General features: G+C 40.8%; 1 protein-coding gene across 1 annotated transcript in view; it reads left to right on the plus strand.

The window, feature by feature from the left end:
- The first annotated feature begins 15257 nt into the window (after window positions 1-15257).
- Window positions 15258-15497, plus strand: part of MPPED2 (metallophosphoesterase domain containing 2) — a 121375-nt gene continuing 121135 nt past the window's right edge. The window contains exon 1 of the mRNA XM_031061875.1: window positions 15258-15306. The gene's annotated coding sequence lies outside the window, so the exon portion shown is untranslated. The remainder of the gene's footprint in view (window positions 15307-15497) is intronic.

Genomic DNA, 15497 nt, shown 5'->3' on the forward strand with positions numbered 1-15497 from the left:
AGCCCTTGGAAAAAACAATTACCAACCTCATATGAAGAATTACAAGCCACAAAAGTTTAAGTAGAATGATAGTGAATTTACTATGGAGTGAAAAAGTAGATTTTGGGCTTTTTAGAATGGGGGTTCAGGGAGCAAGATGGAGGAATATTGACGTGTCCAGCCTTTTTCCTTCTTCTTGACCTCCATCTTCTGGGTGATGTTGGCACTTTTGGATTGGTTTAGAGTAGAAGCTCACTGTCTCACATAGGTGATAGGTATTGGAAAATTATTGTAAATAAACTATATGTAGTTTTGAGTATGAAAAAGTAACACTGCCCCAGGGGCAGGCAGAGTGCCTCTGACTGTCTTGCTGAATGGACCTCGGCTGGACAGGAGAAAGAATTTTATAGATAAGGTACAATAAACAACCTTGAGAATGAGAATAGAAGAGCTCTGACTCCTTCTTCAACTGCCTGCCTGGGACAAGAGACTTTCTGACACATCTCAGGGTCACTCTGAGCGGCTACAGCCCCGAGAGGGAAGCTGTGCAAAAGCCACAGTGGGCAGGGGGAGCCTCTTCCTGCTGTCCCACTGGACAGGAAAAGCCATTCCTTCAATTGGAGCATATATGTTGACAATTTGAGCATATTTATACGAGTGTATCACAGACAGTTTGAGCACAGGAGCTTGCAGCTCTCCAGAAGCTCACGGGAGATGGGCCCACAGCAGCCACGAGCTTGGTTTTGGCCTCAGCACCAGTTTCTGCGCCAAACCCTTCTCCCCGAGTTTCACTGATTTATTGCTGAATGTCAGTTCTTAGCTGTGAATTCTGAATGTGCCTTTTGAATAGCTGTTCTTAAACTGTTCTTGGAGTTTCAGCAGAGAGTCAGGATTGTTTTTCTTAGCCAGCAGGGCCTGCCCCAGCTCCCAGGGACATTAGTGGAGAGATGCTGACTGATTCATTATGTGCTGCAGCAGGGTCCGTAGGAGGAACCGCGCAGAGATGGGCTTTTCCAAGACATAACTTTTATCAGCACTTCATTTTGTAGTGACCTTAAAAATGATAAAGATCCTGCAAATTACGAATTTACAGAGCACTTTTCTTGAGCATTTGGAGTGAGCAACAGTGACTTTTGCCGCTGGAAAAAATGATTTGTGGGTTTTCCAAATGACACACGACTGTCATTTCAGTGTTAAACACTAAATATTTATATAAACCCTTACAAATATTATATATATTTTTTATATTTATAAACTCTATAAATAAATAAATTATAAATCTTATTTATTTTTATATTATATATTTTATATTTACTATATATAGTAAATATATATTTCTATACTATAGTATATATAATAAATATATACATATATATCATAGATACATAAAATATATTTATATATACTATAATATATAATTTTAATATATTAAATATATTTTATATAAATATTGTAATATTTTAAAATTATATATTATTTATAGTATTATATATAGTATTTATAGATACTATACTTATTACAATATATAAAATATATAATATATAATGTATTTATATATACTGTATTATAAATATATATAAAATGTATAATGTATGTATACTATACTATAGTATAAATATATATGTTTATAATATAGTTTATATTATATATATAAAATATGCATTACGTATCTTATAATATATATTATATTTATAATAAAATACATATAATAAATATGTTTCTATATTCTATATAAATACTAATTTTTTAGGTCCTTGCTTACTCAGAAGCGAGCGATGATAAAACTACAATTTTTTTATGATTTTTTTCCCACAAAAATATACTTTGCATGCAAACTTTGAGTCTCCTGTGTTCTCAAATAGGCGTAAGATATACTATAATATATATTATATTTATAATATCTGTAATAAATATATTTTATATACCATCTAAATACCACTTTTTTAGGTCCTTGCTTACTCAGAAGCGAGCGATGATAAAACTACAATGTTTTTATTTTTTTCCCCCACAAAAATGTATTTTGCATGCCAGCTTTGAGTCTCCTGTGTTCTCATATGTCCAGTGCACTGCAAATATCTCTGCACAGCTGTGGAGGGAAGGCTGATGAGCACAGCACAGCCTGAGGAGAGCAGTCAGGAGCCTTCATTTGTTCCCTACATGCTGCAATAATACTAATTCACCTTTTACTCTGCAGAATGCCTTGGACTTGGGGAATTGTGCTTTCATCCAATTTTCTTGCAAATAATGAACGAGTTTCTCCAGGTTTATTGGCGCTACCCTGTGCACAATTTTTTTTTTTTGGTGTAAATTATTTATTCTGTTAATTTAACAGCAAACAGTGCTGGCTAGTGAGCTTAGTGAGGCAATTTCATACATATTGGTTGTAGGTTAATTATTTAGGGATTGAGATATCTCTGGTAATGCCAAATAAGTACAGGCTTCATCAGAGAGAGCAATTGAATGTGTCCAGCTTTTCCAAATCTCAGATCATGCAACTATTATTTGATGGTCATTAAGTTTGGTGTTTTATTGCAAAAGAACACGAATGTGGTTTTTTGAGGTTGCACACAACTTAACCCTTGTAGCTCCTTTCCCAAGTGCTTTTTTTTCCCCTCCCCAGGAGCTCCAAATCAACTTTCTGATCCCTTTGAGCCAGCTGAGCAGAATGTTCCAATCCACACATTCTGTTGTGGAAATGGAGGCTGTTAAGGATATTTTTGGATATGTGTCTTGTGGGATAGCTTGATGCTTTGGAGGCTTTAGAGACATGAATGCTGAGGAGGCCGCAGATAAATCACATTTAGGGCCACAATAAACACCCTCTGCTGCTTTTTCTGTAAGGTGGTGTGCAGACACACAGTGGGGCTGGCCTCACTGTGTGTCTGCAATTGTCACTGTTTTTAGGGAGAGATTTTGATGCCAATGATTTGCAAAGCATGAAATATCTCATGTCCTGTAGCATCACTATCCAGTTTAATGGGTGTTGTGTAATTTCTTTAATTCAATGAGGAAAACATTATTCTCATGAGGACTTTTCAGCTGACATGCCATAACTGGGTGATTCATTTGAGGGAGTAGAGCCTGGGAAGACAATGTCAGAAAAGCAGAGTGAGGGAGAAGGCTGTGAGCAGGGCTTGGTGTGGATAACATGTTGAGGCATGGTTTTTTCTATTCTGCCATCTTTATTTCTGCAGCAAAATTACTGCTGTGTGCTGTGCTGTGCTTGGCTCCTTAAAAAGCACTCAAGAAAGCCCTGCAGAAGGGCAAGAAACTCTCGTGTTCAGGTTCTAACATCTCTTCAGTAGCAGCTGGAGGTGTTTTATTTTTTAAGATGGGGTAATCTGCTCTGTAGGCTGGTTTCTGGGGGGCAGTGGGTGTTTGGGGTTTGTTTTTCCTTCTCTTAATGCTTTATTTGGGGTTTTGTTTGTGTTCAATGAAGGTGTGGATTCGTTTATCATTTTAAATTTAAAGCAAGTTGCAGGTGGTGGGGAAGATTTGAGACGCTCCTTTTCTTTTCCTAAGGCAGTTCCTCCTGCAGTTGTAGGTCAGCCTTCACAGAAGTGCTGGCTCCCTTGGAGATGAGCTGAGAGATGCCCTCGAGAATGGGTTTGTTGAGCTCTGCCCAGGGTTCCAGGTGGCTGTGGGGTGGAATGAAGAGGTGCTTTGTGCAGGAACTGCTGTTGTGTTTGGGATGCCGCTCTCCAGCAGAGTGCAGAGCAGGTGGGGCACAATTCCCAAGCTGCATTACCAACTCCCACTTTACTCCCCGTTGTACCTGGTGGCATGGGGACAAAGCTCACAGCCCATCTGCCTGGAAAGGAGGGCACAGGGCCGGTTTGGATGCACTCAAACTGATCAGGGAAGCTTGAAATAAGGACACCTGACAGATTCAGGGGTTTCTGGGGGGAATGTAATCCTTTAAAAGCCCCAAGAGAATAGCACATGGTCTTTCAGTGACATGTCTTTCAATGAGTTCCCTCATTTTCACATTGTTCTTTGGTATGAAAAGTTTAACAGAGATTCCACCTGCCTGTTCCACAAGTAGGTCAGCATTTGATAACTGCATTAAAATTGTAGTTTCCTAAATCCTCTCTCTCGCTGTAATCCTGGCCTGTCCCTCTCAATTTTCCTGTGTTCTAACACGCCGTTATGGAGAAAATGTGGAGTCTTTTTTTGAATTATTTCTGAGCCGTCACCCACAATGAAGCTGTTTTGTTTTAGGTTTGGGTCACATCTCTTCCCCAAAAGCCTCTCAAGACAGACATCACAGATATGATGCCACATAGGAAAGGTTTTGTCATGTAAAAGGCCATGGCTTTTTGTATTGTTCTGGGAAAAAACCCACCAAGTGTTTGGGCCGGAGAAAATGTCTTAAAGAATATATTTGGAACATTTAAATAGATTTGGTAATTTAACTCTTCAGCCTGACATTCAGCTCATTTTCAATGTAGCCCATCACTTCTGGTGTGACATTACTGAAAACCTCCTGATTAAAGCCAGCTCTCTTATGCATACTTTACCTCTGTGACCTATGAGTAGCTTGAAACCATTTGAACTCTGTCTAAATTGGATCCCCCTGGTTGTAAGTGTTACTGCATGTCAGTTCTGTGTCAGTTGGATGGAAATCTTGCTGCAGAGGATGAAAGTTCACAGCTCAGTATTAATCTACTGGGCAAACTACATCTAATGCCTTCAGTTTTCTTGAAATATAGCTCCTGATGACCTCTGACAGGTAAAATACAATGCAGGATATTCTAATATTCATTTTCAGTGTAGCTATTTAAAATAAGGCATGTATCATCCTTCTGTACCAAATAAATGCTGTGAGAGACAAAATTAAGAACAGTGACAAGTGGATTATTGGACGTGGAGACTTTGGTTAATAAAATATGTTAGGTCCATTACTCCACAATTGTCTTGGAATAGGAAATGCAAATCCTGGCTGTGCTAGAGGAGGGTGTGTAGGGATAAGCTGCTGGCTGGGATTCCCTTGGTATCTCTTGGATGAGACTTGCAAGCTGCTGTGTGAGCTTGAAAGAAAAAATAAATAAATTCCTGAAGCTGCATGGCTTCTGGAGCAGGCAGCATAAATCACTGAGTGCTGGTGGAGTCTGCCTCCAGCTCACAGCCAGGAACTTTGGATTTAGCACCAGCTACTGTTTTAAAAGAGAATCTGTGCAGGTTTGTGCAGCTTGGATGACACCATCATCAACACCCTGTGCTGCTATAGAGTGACAACAGTGACACCTCTGCTCTTGTCATTGTTAGGGAGAATTCCAAGTACATTACATTTGGGTTTGCTTCTGAAGGGGCTTTCTTGGGCTCAAAATCCAAGCCTAAAAAAGGAAAGATGTCTGATAGGTGCAGGTTTGTAAGTCTGCAACTTCCTCTCACTTCTGTTTAGACTCACAGCAGAACTCATATCTCTTTCATGGCAGCAAGTTTGACTTCTAAATATTTATTTAGAGTCTGAAAGGAAATTCTGCATTCCTTGAAAATCCCAAACTGTCTCTAAAAAGAGTGGGATTTGGTGGGAAGAAAGAAATCCAGCCCTGAGCTCTGCTTTGCAGGGCGATGCTGCTGGTGCTGGGAGGGAGGGATGCTCTTCAGGCACCAGGCAGGAATCCAATCAATTTTTCTCAAAGCCCTGCTGCAGCCCCACTGAGAACTGACCAAGTGTGCTGTGCTGGGCCTGGAAGGAGCCTTGGGCTCTGCAAGAAGCCTGGGTTTAAGCCTTGTGTTTAAAGAGAAATTTCAGTTTATTGAGAGTGTACCTACTCAACAGCAGCTTTGGAGCCCTCCCAGCTCCTCTGGTTCTGGAGCCACAGTTTGTCTTTCCAAACGGATAAGTCAGATAAAATATCCCATCTGATGACTCTCATCCTATCACTCCTCTCAGGGAAGCACAAAACAATGGCAATAAACCAGCACTGCTATGGCCAGAGGTACTTTAAGACAGTGGCAGTCAGATCAGTTCTTGGACAGTTCAGGAGCATGTTTTCCTCTTGTTTCTATTTTTAAACCCAGGCTTCCAAAATCCTGACAGCCTGGCTCTTTTTCCTGTGACTCACACAAAGAAATAAATTTTTGATTACAACACGTGCAAGGGCCCAGAGCCCCAAAACTTTCAAGTTATCTTCTGTCAGGGGCTCTGAGGCCTGGAATTGAAGGATGGATATCAGGTGTTGGAGGAGCTCCCTGTGGGTGCAGAGCTGGGGTCACACTCGTGTCTGGGAGACCAGAGCTCACCCAGAGGCAATGCCACAGGATTTTTCTCTGAGTTCCTGCACACTTTCTGCCATAAATATAGAATTGGAGCACAGGGACTCTTACAACAGTGTAACCAGAACAAAGTATTTGAAGAAATGGAAATGAAGCAGCTTGCAGACTATGGCAATCTGGTGGCTGGTGGGCTTTAATCATTGATTTTTTGCTGTGTTAATTTGGCAGTATTGAACGTTCAGACCCGACAAATAGGTGGAAAAGAGCGCTCTAATGAAAATCCATCAGAAAATAAGGGAATGCTTCAAAGTACCAGGAGGGTGTGCAGGTGGATTCTGGGCTGGAGGAATCAAAGCAGGGGCTGACAGCAGTGATCTCTTCCCTTGCGGTTCATTGGCTCACACTCTCCGTTTTCATAGAGACCCCCAGATATGGAGGAGTAATTTTCCCTTTGTAGAACTCCCATATGGGGGAAATTTTCTTCCTAAGCTTACACAGAGGGCTTTATGACAGGCCAAACTTGAAAGAGTAGAAGGAAGCCAACAACAGTGAATAAAATACTATGGTTTCATGGGTTTTGCATATGAAACAGCTGGCTAAAAAAATCACATATACTTAAAGTTTTTTACATCCACAGCTAATGTCTAATCTCAAAAATAGGAGCTTGATCTCAAGGCAGGGCAGAATGTGTGCTCTTTTCAATTTTATCAATTTAACTAGAAGTGAAGCCAGGGATTTCAGTGGCATGAATGTGATCCTGTATTGTCTGCTCAACATCAAGTACAGCCACTCAGCCTGAAGCTTGGACAGAAGCTTAAGTATACATTTTATTCTAGATTTGTCCTTCTTAGGCTAGCAGTTTGTTCTAAATGGGAAAAAGTCACTGTCAGGTGATTAGCTTGTCCTGCTGGTGGGTAGAGCCACAAGCTGATCTGGAGAAGTTTTGTGGCTGGATTTGTTTTAAGAGCTGGAGTGTTTTGTAGGTTTGGCCCTGCACTGGATATGGGCTTGTGGAAAGCTGGAACTGAACCCCCCTACTTTTTCCTTTGTCTTTTGCATTGCCATATTTGTGGTTTTAATGTTTTCCTTTTGCCTTCTCCCTGCCCGAGGTGGGACATGCCAGTGGGTGGGTCGCTGTGACAAGGGGGGTGGCACAGACAGAGCCCCTGCCCAAGGCTGTGCAGGTCTGAATGCACAGCATGAATCCACAGGAACCCTCCCTGGGGGCACACCAGGGTACCCTGGTTAAATTCTAACTGAGACTTAGAGCTGATTCTGTGAACTGGTTTTCTCCGAGAAGGCAATTTTCTGAGCGTGGTCCCAGTTTGGGATGGATCACACAAGTCACAAAAGATGGAATTCTGTTCAGTGGGTCTGAGGGGGCAAAGAAACACTGAAAAATTCCTCACCTGCATGGTCTGGGTTAGCTGGCAGAGAAAATGACTTTTTAACACAAAGGTTTTGAGGTCACCTCATGGGGAAAGAGATCAGGACCCGCACCTAGATTAGCTTAGAAACCTGAATGTATTTCCAGAAAGTCCTCTCAGGATTCCACTTAGCATTTTCCTGCTATCTGTATATTCCCCAGTAGAAAGGAATCTTCTAGATAATATCTTCTAGATATTAGATATTATTAGATATCAGCCTTCTAATTAGGCTTATTGGTAATTAATAGGCATAAATCCATATGCAGAAACGTCTCAATACAATTCTTTCAAAACATGGCACAGGACATGCAAGAGATGTTTGTGTCTGCTCATTTCCCATTTCATGGTTTCTGCCATCCCTGTGTCATGGTGGGGTTGAAGGTACAGTTTAGTTAAATTTTCAAATTTTAGAAGTTCCTGCTTGGTTTCCACTGCTTGATGCTGATATTGTCTTTTGCACATGAAAATGTTGATGACTGTAATGAGGGATACATATTTTAATTGAGTAGTAACACTGTTTCTATAATTTCTGTGTTTTGTTGTTTATTTGTGTGGGGTTTTGAGGATTTTTGTGTTTGGTTGTTGGGGTTTTTTTTTTCTTACTTGCCAGTCTTTGCTCAGCTCTGCAAGCACACTGAGATGTGTCAGGAGGAATAACATATAGCTTGCAGTCCATCATCTGCGTTCCCTTTGCATTAGGTGTAACACTGGCATAAAAATCAGAGCCCCTGCTCCAATTTTTCCAGCTGTCTCTGTCTCCCTGTGATCTTTTTGTACAAATTTTCTGGCAAGTCTACAAATGTGCACGCTTATATCCCTTTCTTGGGCATACATACACATTTTTCTGTCTCAAAACATGGGTAGAACTAAATAGAATAATTCATTTTTTTTCCCCAGTAATATAAGTGTGTGTTTACTGATGTAGGTAAACATCAGTAAACAAAACATACATCTAATATACAAAATTTACAATATCTTCTTTCTTTGTCCTCTTGCTCTCAGATCTCTATGTAAGTTTGTTTTGTTTTCATTCAAAATGTATGAATAAAGCAATATCAGGATCTTTTCACTGCCATCATCAGGTCTTATTTATACTTTTACAGCTTCAGGAATTGTTAACTTTTAGGCAATAAATGTCATCTTACTTCTGAGGTCATATTTATTTTATTCCCCTCAGTAATATTATTGCTTTAAAACTGTAACATGTTTTCTATTTTGGTGTTTTCCTGTTGCCCCCAGGGACTTGAGCTCTAACTAGGGTTGGCCACGGTGCTGTTCTTATTCTGCACATGGCTCTGGGTAGGCAGGAGAGAGTGCCAGGGCTGAACATGATATTCCATTGGAGCAGCTCCTGACGAGGTTTTGGGCTTGAACAATTTGGAGGAGACGTGATGTCACTGTCTCCATCGAAGTTGTACTGTATATTTGTTTCAAAAATAACAATTAACATAATTTCTTGTGGGTTTCCCTAATTTTTTTGTATCTGCTCTCTGGTTTCACAGCCTTTGCACAGCGTTGCTTGTGTCCTGGTGGTATTTCTGGTTCATTATTTTTCAAGCAGAGTTTGATGACACTGATTTAGCAGTTTCTCACAGTTCACTGCTCCAGTTTCCATCAAATTATACTGATAGTCATACTAGACACTTTCACCATCAATTTCCATATGCCTCAAAGACATGCAGGGCCCGGTTTGCCAACACTGAACTCAAATTCCAGACAATAACTGGAATACAGGATTTCTGTTCCGAGGGTGCCTGAAACAAAGAGTGTAACATCCCTCAGTTCTTAGCAAGTGTTTTCAGCCTGGATGCCTTCAAAATCCAGACAATAACTGGTAAGGAATATTGATTTTTTTTTTTTTAATGCCAAATCAAGGGATAAAAATGAGCACTGACCAGAGCTGATACCGTAGGGCCTTCACCATTCCTTCCCAAAAAGCTGGCTTACATTAGAGCACTGCCTGTGGATTTAAGGTTTGCTCTTTCCCCACAGAATGGGAGGATTCCTAAGCAACATGAGCTGTATTTTCTGTACAGCAGAGTCTGATAATGATGATAAGTAGCACACGGTAAAGATTTTGGCTTCAGGCTCTTAGGTTTATGTGTACCTTCAGATCAGCAGTGTCACCAGGACATTTAAAGTGACAAGGCTCCTGAGAAAGTCTTTTCCTTCATTTAGGGAGCTCAGATTGGAAAAGATGTCCATGTAGGAACACGTGAAACCTTTAAAGGCTTTCTGTTATGGTCATCCTACAATTTTTTGTCAGGGCACCACAGTTCTGATCCAGAGGGAATCTGGATGAACCAGAACTAGCTGTAGATTTGCTGGTTCTTCATGTCTGTCAAAAACGTAAAGTTAATTATGCAAGGCATGAAGTGAAGCTCTATTTGTTTAGATGTAAAGAGGTTAACTCTGAGTAGCTGTTGACAATAGTCATCATCATCATCAGATTAATTTGCCAGCAAATCTGTAGCCTTCAAAAAAAATATGTCTTGAAGATGGCACAGGAGTAATACTCTCTCCTCTGCAATACCATGTAAAATGCTTTTCTTGCACTGAGAAATAAGATCAATTTCAGGTCTGCAATTTGCCTTCCATGTGGCATTTTGACTGATTTGGAGAATTTCATACATAACTTTCCATGCAATAGGAGAGAATAGCAATATTCTCTCAGGAATAGTGAGAAGATTTTTTTTTTCTATCTGCAGGAATTTTGGTTTGTGGAACCTGGCATTTGAAAAATGCAAAGGAAAACCCCTTGACAGAATTTTCTGTCTACAGTCAGAGGGACAGGGGTAGAGTTAGAGTGTGGACAGGAGGGCATCTGCCATCAGTGTGACTCCTCAGAGCCATGGGGACACAGTTCATGTTAGCCCAGGAGCAGAAGCAGTGTGTGAGCAGGGTTTGCCACAGCTGAGATAATCTCTGTGATGAACAGGCCAGGGAGTTAAATAAGTTAAAGGTCAAGGAGAGGAGAGGTGTGTAAGACACTCTTCTGTAGTAGCAATGCCTGTTTTCTGACACACCATCAGATTTTGGTACAAAATTGGCTTTGAGTGCCTGAGCTGCACAGGTGAGTTAAACTGAAGGTTTTCCCACGCCATGGCTTTGACTCAGTGAATAATTGAGTCAAATAATAAGCTAATTAAATGATAAAACCATCGCTTGGGGATAAAAGGCATCCACCTTCTAAACAGGCAAATTGCAATGCAATAAATAGGATGTTAAAACACCCACTGGTGTGTATTCCCTGCCACAGCTCCCTGACCAGAGTGTGACCCCCAAAACCTTTCCCTGAAGTGTGCCCTGAGCCTCCAGCACCTGGGAGTTCCTGCAGTGATGCCTGTGCAGGAACTGCTCTCCATCAAACAACACTTGCATCGTTCTGTACATACACAACTGGAGTCACTGCCTTCTCTGTTGTGAAGAAATAAATCACCCATGGATCCTTCTTAATTCTGAAAAAAAGAATGTTCAGGGGGAAAAAATTATTAATATTTATAATATATAATATTATTATATTATAAATATAATATATAATATATAATATATTATATATTATATATTAATACATATATATAATATTGTATTATAATTGATATAATACAATATTGTAAGAACTGTGGTCAGCAGCAGCTATTCCTACCTACACTATTATATAAAATATATTATGTACATAATAAATATATGTAATATATAAAATATATTATACTTTATATTATTAATATTATATAATATATACTAATATATAACATTAATAATATTGGTATTATATAATATATAATATTAATAATATGAATATTTTTATTTCTTTTCCAGGTACCACGACTATCAGTTACACTGGGAGTTCTTAGAAGGACAGACACGTCTCCTCCAGCTGGGTTTTTTTGCATCACTTTATTTTTACAGAGGGTAAGTAGGAAAATTCCAATCAAATATTTAATTTTATTGCATTGATAGGGGCAAGGCAGCAGAGAAGCATTATCCTGCGACAAAGTTCTGGCCCATCAAATGGAAAAAGACTGTCCAGAGGGCAGCTGGTGATATTTCCTTCAGTAATCTTCCCTGATGCTCTATCAGCAGAATAATGACATGCTCTTCTGTATCTGCAGGTTCTGACAGAAGGCTCCAATTTCAGTTCCTTTTGGCAATTGTCATTTTCCTCCCAAAGCTGGCGTGTTTCTATGGAAAGGCTGTGGGTTCTTCCTGAGGTGTTTGCTGGAGTATTGAACAGTTTATAGGCCTGTTTGTGCGGGGGAAAAGTCAGATAAAATTTATAATGGAACAGGCTGTGAAAGTCCAAAGCCATGAGGTTCGGGGGGGTTTCTCAGCTCTTAGGATTCAATTAGCTGCTAGTTCCAGCCTGCAGTTTTGTTAAGAAGCCCTAAGAGCTAAAAAACTCAACTTGCAAAATTGGAATCCTGTTATTTTGGAATTTTTTTTTTCCTGTTTGTTTGTTGTTTGTAAGTAATGCTCTGTTTTTCTATTGTTCTCACATTGTTGGCCAGCCTGCACACCCAATGCCCTGTGACTTATGGCCTGCAAGTGAAAGAACAGAGCAAGGGAGAATCTGCCCAAACATATTCGGCAAATTTGGAACCTTATGGGGCTCAGCGGGGCATGAAGCCCAAACTAATGCAGTTTTCTTCTGTTGTCTTCTGTTCCACAGTTAGGGAAGAATTTCTGCTTGAATGGGGGGAATGAGTCTGTTAAGATACAGCTTTTGGTAGAATTGCACTGGTCTGTGCTGACATATGGTAAATCCAGTGATTTTGGTGAAGATTGCTACCAGTGGCCATCCACTGGACCAAAATGTACTTTCTTAAAATGTCAGGGAAATGAAAATATCTTAGGGAATTAAAATATGCATTGTCTGGTACTGAACCAGTGTCCCAGTCTCTGCAGGCTGAAACTGAATTGTCTGTGAGTGCAAATGAGCACCCTTGGTGCTCTGGTCTTAAAATGGCTAAAAAAAGTCCAGGAAATTGAAACGAACAACCCAAACCCCTCTGGTACTGTGCCTAAAGGAAAAATAGTGTGAAACCCTGGCCTGGCTCTTTCAGGAGGTGCAGCACACGCTGTGCCAGCCTTGGTCCTGCGCTGCTTTGTGCCAGCACAAGAATTCATGACACTGCTGTGGTTCTGCCTCAAAACCCCTTCTGCCCTTTTGGTAGGAGCCTTTTCAAAATCTGAATTTTTTTTCTTCATTTTTTTCTGTGGTTTGCATGTGTTTGAAAAGGTTTTTTTTTTTTTTTTTGGTTTGGTTTGGTTTGAATTTCTCTCTTTGCAAAAGATCTCTCAAAAAATCTGATTATTTAAGGAATGAGTGCTTAGAGCTGGGCTTGAAGTTATACTTTCTTGTAGTGTTTCACAGATACTTGGGAAATTTTTTTCCTGAAGTAAAGAGCAAAAATAGGTAGGTGTCTGTGGTTGAGGGTGTCTGAAGTACCCTGTGTGTGTCTCATAAGCTGTTAGCTCTGAACTGTGCTTGGCAGAGACTGGAGGCAGTGATACCTGTGAAATGTATTAAAGATGACATAATAGGTTGTGAAGAATGGGTGTGCTTTTCTGGATTCTATAGTGTTTTATAATTTTGAACATGCATCTCCTCAATCTGTGCATTTGATGATAATCGCTTTGGATTTGTACGCATGAAAAAAAACAACATCCAGTGCCAGCTCTGAACAGAACTAAAGTTCCATGTATAACATGCCTTTCACTATCATTAATAGGCAGCATTAAGGTAAAGAAAAGCTGTTTGTTCACTGTTTTGAATTTCACCCAGCTAGAAAAATCACTCCTGTGACACTCAAACACCACATTTACTTTTTAGGTTTCTGAATTTACCTCTGAAATCCTCTTGTCATGTGTTTGTTAACAAATACATGTTCCAGCCACAATATAGATACTTTATTTTTGTGTGCTTGCATTTTGATGCTGCTCTTGTGAATTAGTGAAGAAAGGCAGCAGGGTTCTACTGCTTCCTTCAGAAAACCTCTTCACCCAGAAAAACTCTACTCCTTCCCTTTACTTAGCGTAAGTAAAACATTTTTTCCTTCCTATAGCAACTCTGGGGCCAGCATGCTTCTCAGGTGAGTACCTCTTTGGAAAGCATGCTGAAAACAAGCAGTTTGTAAAAGGGAAAAGTTCTGCTGGGTGCCCTTAGCAGAAAATGTTTCAGAGTTTGTTAAGTCGTGTATGAACAAAAACGCTCCTGATGACTGTGTTACATCTTGCTGCTGCTGCTGAGCAGGTATTATTGTGAAAAAGGTGTGAGCTTAGAAGCAGGTCTCAGTCTGGATTCACACAAGCAAAACCCAAATACCAGGAACTTTTAGGCCACAGGGCTTGCTGTGTGTAAGGACTAGTGAGGCAGGGAAGTGCTCACCTCAGTGCCAGGGCAGTCTCTGTGCTAGAGGAGAATCCCACAAGGTCTGTGAGCTTCCTAATTCCAATCCCCTACCCAGTTTATTCCCTATTTCTCTGTCCTAGGAGCTCTTTTTGTAGTGCCAGGGGCTCCAGATGTGTAAAGACAGAACAGGAGAAGCCCTGGTGCTGTGAGTGTGGAGAAGGGATGCAGCAGGTTCAGGGTCAAACCTGCTCCCTGTCACCTCCCCCTTAGTGTTCCTGGGACCAGGGGAGCTCTCCTGGTCTCTTTCTGCCCTCAGCTGCTCACCTCTCTCCCTGTGCAGCCCCAGCAGGAGAATTTGTGAAGTGGCCTGGGCGAGGAGGCTGACCCACACCAGAGCAGAAGGTTTTTCCTGGTGCTGAGTGGATCAGTTTCCCTGTTCCCACCAGAGTGCAGGGACACGGGTGGGATGCTGGATCGCTGGTTTTACAGCTGGGTCACAGGAAGCCAGCTAAAAATACTTGTGCAGACTCCATCCCAGGAAAAGTTTCCCTGGAAGTGTTGCTCTGATTTGGTCAGGAGGACAACTCGTCTGTGGGCCTTTTTGTCTGAAACAGGAATTTTCCTGTGGTGGTTCTCAGAGCTCACTTCTTTCAAAAGTTATAATGACAGCTGTAAAAAAAAAACAAACCAGAATGAAAGGGTAAATTTGGGGAAAAGGTCTTATGCCATTTAGTCTTTTTCAGGCTGATTTTTCTTAGTTTGCCATGTTTCTAAACAGGACAGTCCATCCCAGTGGATTTCTGCCTGGCAATACAGAAGACCCTTCTCATGGCTTTCAGCAACAAAGGAAAACCTGCCTGCTTGCCACGCATATCTGAAGGTTGGCTAGAGTCAAAATTACTTATTTAAAATATATAGGTCACTTATACTCACTATTAGAGGCCTGCTATTTATTTTCTGTCTGCTCAACTATTCAAAAATATTTGGGCTTGCTCTTTCTTTCCTTCTGTCTTTCTTTCCTTCTGTCTTTTTCCTCATTGTAATATATTTTTGGAAGTCTCCCCTTTCCATTTGCTGTCTTGAAGGTGAAAGAACAAACACGTCAAATCTTTGTTACTGTTGTGGCTGTTGACACAATTGCTGTGATTTTGGCGGGGCTGGGAGAGGGGAGGAAAAAAGGAAAAAAAAAAAAAAGACAGAGGAAAAAAGGAAAAAAAAAAAAGACAACAGCCACATCCCTGCTTTTATTTTTCCATAGGAAAACCCCAGTTACCCTAAGACAATGCTCGGCCTGACAGGCGAACCCTGGTGTTTCTGGTCGTTGAGGTGAGCTTACCTACAAAGGAGCAGGGCACCGCATCAACAACCGCTGACGAAAGGTGCGGCGGAAGATGCGAAAACCCGTTCGGAGGATTTGGGGGTTTTTAATTGTTATTATTTATTTATTTTGCCATCTGGGTGGGCAGCGCACGGAGCCGCTCGGCGATGCGTGCTGCGGGGCCGGCCGTGTCCGGGCG

The sequence above is a fragment of the Geospiza fortis genome, unplaced genomic scaffold (genome assembly GCF_000277835.1).
Source record: "Geospiza fortis unplaced genomic scaffold, GeoFor_1.0 scaffold113, whole genome shotgun sequence".
Lineage (NCBI taxonomy): Eukaryota > Metazoa > Chordata > Aves > Passeriformes > Thraupidae > Geospiza > Geospiza fortis.